At 40.3% G+C, this 8142-nt stretch overlaps 1 non-coding gene across 1 annotated transcript; it reads left to right on the top strand.

Annotated features, from left to right (window-relative positions):
- Positions 1 to 7810: 7810 nt before the first annotated feature.
- On the top strand, positions 7811 to 7917 carry LOC127090080 (small nucleolar RNA R71). Its single transcript, XR_007791614.1, has one exon. It is a non-coding gene; the product is annotated as a small nucleolar RNA R71 (small nucleolar RNA).
- The last annotated feature ends 225 nt before the right edge of the window (positions 7918 to 8142 follow it).

The raw sequence follows: 8142 nt of genomic DNA, 5'->3' as shown, positions 1-8142 counted from the left end.
TCCAATTCCTTTCATTACGTACATCAGTACGTCTAGTGCACGGTAAAACAACACATAGCCTCCTTATCTCCTCTATCGGCACAGTTTCATATCTCTCAGAAATTTTAGGTTGATTGTGCGAGGAGGTAAGGGATCTAGGGTAGCTATCTCATTGTTCAGGTTAAGCGCCCGAGCAGTAGACGTAATGAGTCCTCCGAAAACTATAGGTCCCGCTTTATTAAGAGTTAAACCCATATGAGCGAGCATAAACGGGACCGAATTAATTCTTCTATTTGTGAGCCTTCCTTGCAAAAATAGAAGTTCTCGAGCGTTGACCTTGTTTGGATTCTCCCGGCCAAAAATAGTACATGCCAACAGATATCTAAAAACTCTGATGGCTGGGTTATGGATGGTCGAGGCAAGAATTCCTTCAAAAGAATTTTTGGAAGTGTTTGACAATCTCTGCCAGAAGGAAAACACCTCGACCGACCAATCTGAATCCAAAGGGGCCTCACAAATAGCATCGTCTCCATGAGGAATACCTAACAGGCCTGCTAGTTTGTCGGTACTGAATTCATATTCAATAGCAAACATTCTAAATTTGACAGTACCAATTGTGCTAGAAGTGTTAGGATTGACAATATAAATTAAGGAACTTAAAAATTCGATTGTCAATCGCTCAAAGGTAGGTTCTTTGTTTGAAAAGATAGTATGCAAGCCTAAATTATCTAATAAATAAAAAATGCTATGATAGATACCCAAAGTGTAAAGACAATTTTCATCCACATACCTTGTCGGAAGAATTTCCCGATTTTGCAATCTTTCGATAATCTTCCTTTGCCTATCTCCCGGTTTCCCTCCTCGAAGGATAAATCCATTGAACTCCATTATTTAGCTCTTGCAATGCGATGAAGAAGATGAAGATGGGTTTGTAAAAAGGTGGGATTTTTATGAAATTCGACGGATGAAAATGAAAATGGAAGTTGGGAAAATGATTTGTATGGTGTGAAGATGAGAAATGTGGGAGCTTTTGTGGGGTTCAAGGGCGTTTTTGCAAGGTGGAAAATGGGTTTTGAAGGTTTGAAAGTATGAAAATGGTAAAAAATGGGAGTCTGCCCCGAGCTTATACAGACGCTGTGACGGGCGCCACAGCATCTATGGCGAGCGCCACAAGGCTAAATTTGGCTGGGCCGATTTTGGTCATTTGACTTGGGCTTCTCGTTGTCTTTTAGGTTGGGGGGTCCGGATAGCGTTTGCACTGTAATTTCCTATTGACATAAGGCTTGCATAATTTTATAAAAATAAAATTTAAACATTAGATTAAAAAATAAATAAATAAACAATTAATATAATTAAACTATATATATAATATATATATATATATATATATATATATATATATATATATATATATATATATATATATATATATATATATATATATATATATATATATATATATATGTAGAAATATCAATGTGCTGACATAGTTAAGAAAATATCCCAAATGCAATGATATAAAATAAGTTAGGTAAATGCGAAAAATATAAGCATAAATGAGACAAAATAAAATGAGATGGTAAAATCAAATAGTAGGGGGTTCGTCTGCCTGAGTAGATCCACGAAGCATGGCTATCTCCTAGCGAAGCTCGGCGATCTCCTGGTATAAACAGTCAGCCTCGGTAGCGTGTGTGAGGTCGGATACTCCCATCTGTAAGGTGAGGTCAGCCACCTCCTGTCTAAGCCCGGCAATCTCTCTACGACACTCTGCAATCTGGGTGCGGATGTCTGGGGTCTGCAATGATAAATTGTTAGAGAATATAGTGATCCTGGGTGAAGGTGGTGTAGGCGTATGCTCATCAATAGGTGGTGATCTCGGCTCCTCGATAGTCTCTCCCTGACACTCCAAGGCATAACTCCAGTTCGTTGGGTCATGAACACTAGTCATCATAGAATCAGGTAGTGTAAAATAATGAATCGCCTCGCTATCGACCAGCAATCTGAACTGTCTTGGGTTGAAGGAGGATTTCCTCATCAACCCTCTGGTCAAGCAAAATTCGATATCCATGGTAGTGTACCCACAGTAGGTCCGAAGATGTAATAGCTTGCGAGATAGACCTAAGGAGATGGCAATCTGTGTGATGATCTCTCCTACATGAATGACTCCTTCGGACGATCTGGAAACACCGCTGAGGCCACATAACAAAAAGTTCCCACATGCTACTGGGCGAGACTGGGATGCATAAAATAGTAGGAAGATCTCCTCCTCACTCAGTAATGTCTCAGTATCTGGTCTCCCTAGGAAGGAGTGTGCCAGTATCATCTGGAAGTATCTAAAAGCAGGGTTATGTATAGCCTGGGATAACTGAGTAGAAGGATCCTGGCTCCCTCCACCTGAGATGTCACTCTAGAACTTTTCCACTTCCTTCCCTAGAAAGTATCCCATCGGTGTCTCAGGGATAGCGTCAGGGGTGGTCTGGAAGCCTAATAGGTCACCGAACTCCTTCTGGCTGAAAGAGTACTCAACTCCAAAGAGCCTGAAAGCAGCATACCAACCCGGTCCAGAGTAAGCGTCATAATCAAATGAACTGAGGAACTCCAATGTCAAGTTCCTATAGGTGTTGCTCAGATCGTCAGCGAACTCGTCCCAATGGAGCTGGTGGCTCAGAAATCGGATACTTGGCTCAATGCTCAGTGCTTCCATGCAGTGCTGATCTGGATAACATGTGGGCGCCATAGGGCGCTGATAAAGAGCTATGTAGCGCTATCTCTGGGCATCATCCCTATAGGCTACGTGCATATCGTCGAAGTCCTGCATCCTGTAAAAGTTAGAAAAGGGATCCTGAAAATACAAACATTTCAAATATTTAGTCTCGGTGAAAATATGATAAAAAAAACTATAAAAAAAATTAAAAATTAAAAATATAAAGTAAATGCAAAAAAAGTAAAACAAGGTAAGAAACCATGGGTTGCCTCCCATGCAGCGCTTGTTTAACGTCATTAGCTTGACGATCGGAATTTATATACCTGCAGCAGTAGGAATCGGTGGATCAATCAGTGTGTGTCTTGAGTAGTCTGTTGGAATGCCTCCTCCTTCGTATAGCTTCAGTCTTTGTCCATTTACAATGAATGGACTACAGGTTTCTTTCTTGATTTCTACGGCTCCGGATCTCAGAATCTTGGATACTTTGAAAGGGCCAGTCCATCTCGAGCGCAACTTCCCAGGGAAAAGTCGTAACCTAGAGTTGAACAAGAGAACAGGGTCGCCTATATTGAAATCTTTCTTAACTATTCTTTTGTCTTGCCAGGCTTTTGTTCTTTCTTTGTATATCTTGCCATTCTCGTAGGCAGATTGCTTGAGTTCTTCTAGTTTCTGAATGTCAAAGATACGCTTTTCACCAACGGTCAGGTAGTCTAAATTCAAAGTTTTAATGGCCCAATAGGCCTTATGCTCTAATTCGAAAGGTAAGTGACAGGATTTTCCATAGACTAGTTGGTAGGGAGTAGTTCCTATGGGGGTTTTGAAAGCGGTTCTATAGGCCCATAATGCTTCTTGAAGCTTCTGAGACCAGTCTCTCCTAGATATTGAAATAGTTTTTTCTTGGATTTGTTTTATCTCCCTATTGGATACTTCTACTTGGCCACTAGTCTGTGGATGGTATGGTGTTGCTACTCTATGCCTAACTCCATATTTTCTTAAAAAGTTTATCAAATATTCTCGATATGAAGTGTGATCCTCCATCGCTTATGACTAAACATGGTGTTCCAAATCTAGGGAATATATAGTTCTTAAATAGCTTGATCACTACCCTAGTATCGTTTGTGGGTGCAGCTATGGCTTCAATCCACTTAGACACGCAGTCCACAGCTACTAAGATATACTTGTTTCCTAAGGATGGTGGGAAAGGTCCCATGAAATCTATACCCCATACGTCGAAGAGTTCTACTTCTTGAATGTTTCTTTGAGGAATTTCGTCACGCCTTGAAATGTTTCCAGTGCGTTGGCATCTATCACATTTGACAATGCAAGCATGGACATCACGCCATATGGTAGGCCAGAATAGGCCAGCTTGAAGAATCTTGGCGTATGTCTTAGAGGTGCTCGCATGTCCACCATAGGGTGCAGAGTGACAATGCTCAATTATACTTTTTACCTCCTCTTCTGGAACGCAACGGCGAAAAATGCCATCTTTACCCCTTTTGAAAAGGAGTGGTTCGTCCCAATAAAAGTTTCTCACATCGTTGAAGAACTTCTTCTTGCGGTGGTAGTCAAGATCAGGGGGTACGATATCAGCAGCTAGGTAATTAACAAAGTCTGCATACCATGGTACGTTACTTACTGCTAAGGATTTTTGGAAGTGCTCATGAGGGCCTAGGCTATCGTCTTCAATGGTTTCTAGTCTAGATATCAGTCTATCATAGGCAAAATCATCATTTATGGGTACTAAGTCTGGTTTTAGGTGTTCTAGCCTAGAAAGGTGATCAGCTACTACATTTTCAGTGCCTTTTTTATCTCTTATATCTAAATCAAACTCTTGTAGTTACAGAATCCATCGGAGTAACCTGGGCTTGGCATCTTTTTTACTTAATAGGTAACGAATGGCAACATGATCGGTGTAAACTATAATTTTTGCTCCTACTAGATAAGATCTAAATTTGTCTATAGCGAAGACTACAGCGAGTAATTCCTTTTCAGTTGTTGCATAGTTAAGTTGGGCAGCGTCTAGGGTTCTACTGGCATAATAAATTGCATATAATTTTTTATCTTTCCTTTGTCCTAGAACGGCTCCAACGGCATAATCACTAGCGTTGCACATTATCTCAAAAGGTTCTGACGAATAAGGGGGTTTCATAATAGGTGCTGATATTAATGCTTGCTTTAAAAGATTAAATGCTTCATTACATTTTTCATAGAAAATGAATTCAGCATCTTTCATTAAAAGGCCAGTTAAAGGTTTAGTTATTTTGGAGAAGCCCTTAATAAAACACCGGTAGAATCCAGCATGTCCAAGGAAACTTCAGACTTCTCTGATAGTTTTTGGTGGTTTTAGATTCTCTATAACTTCTATCTTAGCTCTATTTACCTCTATACCTTTTTTGCAAACTATATGTCCTAAAACAATCCCTTCGGTCACCATGAAATGATACTTTTCCCAATTTAGCACGAGGTTCACCTCCACGCATCTCTCCAAGATTTTCTTAAGGTTAGCAAGACAACCGTGGAAATCAAATCCGCAAACCGAGAAATCATCCATAAATACTTCCATGATACCATCTAGGTAATCTGCAAAGATTGACATCATGCAGCGTTGGAAAGTAGCTGGGGCGTTACAGAGGCCGAATGGCATTCGTTTGTAGGCAAAAGTTCCATAATGGCATGTAAAGGTAGTTTTTTCTTGATCTTCGGGGTGGATAGGTATTTGGAAGAATCCTGAGTATCCATCCAGATAGCAGAAGTAAGAGCGTCTGGCTAGACGCTCCAACATCTGGTCTATAAATGGTAAAGGGAAATGATCCTTCCTGGTTGCTTTATTTAACTTTCGATAATCTATACACATCCGCCATCCTCCTTCTGTTTGTTTTGCTACATGTTCGCCTTTATCGTTTTGCACGACTAAGATGCCTCCCTTTTTAGGTACTACATGCACAGGGCTCACCCACTTACTATCCGAAATCTGGTAGATTATACCTGCCTCAAGTAACTTAAGAACTTCCTTTTTAACAACATCACTCATTATAGGGTTTATTCTTCTCTGATGTTCTCTGGAAGGCTTTGAATCTTCTTCGAGCGAAATCTGATGCATGCATACGGATGGGCTTATACCTTTCAGGTCAGAGATATTATATCCTAAGGCTAAGGGATATCTTCGTAAAACATCTAAAAGTTGGTTTGTTTCCTCTTGGCTCAAGGTAGCACTAACTATAACTGGACGGTTCATATCTTCATCGAGGAACTCATATCTCAAGTTCTTAGGCAGTTCCTTAAGTTCTAAGGTTGGTTTCTTAGGGCATGGCATAGGATCTGGGGTAAGGGATAAACATTCGTAAAGGTTATCATCGATGTAGGGTTTCCTAAAGTCATCATCTTCCAATATGAGAGTTGATGGCAACTTAATTATTTTTATGATTTCTTCTTGTTCTAATTCCCTAACTCACTCATCAATGATATCTAAGGCATAACATGCGTCTCCCATCAGAGGTGCCATAAGAAATTTCGAAAGTATAAATTCTATTTTCTCGTCACCTACCTCAAAGGTCAACTTTCCTCTCTTGACATCTATTATGGCTCCTGCAGTTGATAAGAATGGTCTACCTAGAAGGATTGGTATATCATTATCTTCTTTGATGTCCATGACAACAAAATCAGTAGGGATAAATAACTGACCTATTCTAACAGGGACATCTTCTAAAATGTCTATCGGATACTTAACAGATCTATCGGCTAACTGAAGTGACATCTTAGTAGGCTGTAATTCTCCTAAGTTTAACCTCTCACAAACTGCTAAAGGCATTAAGCTCACACTAGCTCCTAAGTCTAGAAAAGATTTTTCGATGACATGACTACCCAAAAGACAAGGAATGGAGAAATTTCCAGGATCTTTATCCTTTTTGGCTAACTTATTCTCGGAAATAGAATTGCATTCCAAGGGCTTCGGATCGTTGAGTCTACGTTTGTTGGTAAGGATGTCTTTGAGAAACTTTGCATAATAAGGTATTTGGGTGATGGCTTCTGTGAAAGGGATTTCTACGTGAAGTTTTTCTATAACTTTAATAAATTTCTGATATTGGTTATTGATTTGGGTTTGTTTGAGTCTTTTCGGATATGGTATCAGTGGTTTATATGGCGGGGGTGGTATATAAATTTTATCTTTAGGTTCTTCTCCTTTTTCTTGACTTTCCTAGTTTTCAGATTCCTCTGGTTCCTTTAATTTGTTCGTGGGTTCGGTATATTCCTTAGAAGTTTCGGGCTCACTCAATCTTGGGTTTGGTGGCTCATCATAAGCGTTCCCACTTCGTAGGGTAATGGCATTGGCTTGTCCTCTCGGATTCTGTTGAGGTTGTCCAGGGAACTGTCCTACAGGTGTGGTCTGGGGGGCTTGGTTTAAAGCTACCTGAGAGATCTGGGTTTCAAGCATCTTGATGTGAGTAACTATTTGGTCAACCTTGGTTCCTAACTGGGTAATCAGTTCATTAACGTGAATGTTCTGGTTCATGAACTCTTTGTTTTGTTGGTTTTGAGCAGTGATAAAAAAAATTCATAATTTTCTCAAGGCTCGGCTTTGGTGGTACAGGTTGCATAGGTTGATTTGATCTTGGGGCTTGGTAACCTGATTGTCTAGGAGGTGCATTATTTTGGATTGGGTTATTGTTCTTATAGGAGAAGTTCGGGTGATTCCTCCATCCAGGGTTATAGGTACTCGAATTTGGGTTCCCTTGGGTGTAGTTCACTTGCTCAGAGTGGGTTTCGTTTAATAGACTGCATTTTGCAGATTGGTGTCCTTTGGTTCCACATATCTCACAATCCGACGAAACTGTGGCTACAGTATTCGGGTTTATGCACATATGCTCAACCTTAAGGGCTAATGCATCCATTTTAGCTTGCATCATGTCTATAGAGTTTAGTTCATGCACTCCTCCTTGGGCTTCCTTCTTCTCAACTGTCGCTCGTTCGACTCCCCATGATTGATGGTTTTGAGCCATATCTTCGATGAGGGCACTAGCTTTAGGATAAGGGTTGTTCATCAGCGCACCGCCTGCGGCAGCGTCGATGGTCATCTTAGTGTTATAGTGAAGTCCATTATAGAAGGTCTGAATGATTAACCAATTTTCTAAACCATGATGTGGGCATGCTCTTAATAGCTCTTTATATCTCTCCCAAGCTTCAAACAGCGATTCTCCTTGGTTCTGGGTAAATCTAGTTATATGGTTTCGGAGAACGGCGGTCTTACTTGGGGGAAAGTATCTAGCAAGGAATACTCTTCTAAGGTTATCCCAAGTCGTAATGGAATTGGGTGGAAGGGAATCTAACCATGATAAGGCTTTATCTCTGAGGGAAAAAGGGAATAATCTTAAACGGATTGCCTCAGGAGAAGCTCCATTGGTTTTAAAAGTGTCTGCTAATTGGAGAAAGATTTTTAAATGTTGGTTTGGGTTCTCAGTAGC

This window comes from Lathyrus oleraceus, chromosome 5 (assembly GCF_024323335.1).
Source record: "Lathyrus oleraceus cultivar Zhongwan6 chromosome 5, CAAS_Psat_ZW6_1.0, whole genome shotgun sequence".
Taxonomy (NCBI): domain Eukaryota; kingdom Viridiplantae; phylum Streptophyta; class Magnoliopsida; order Fabales; family Fabaceae; genus Lathyrus; species Lathyrus oleraceus.
The sequence above is the reverse complement of the archived record's forward strand: the minus strand, read 5'-3'. Positions and strand labels throughout refer to the sequence as shown.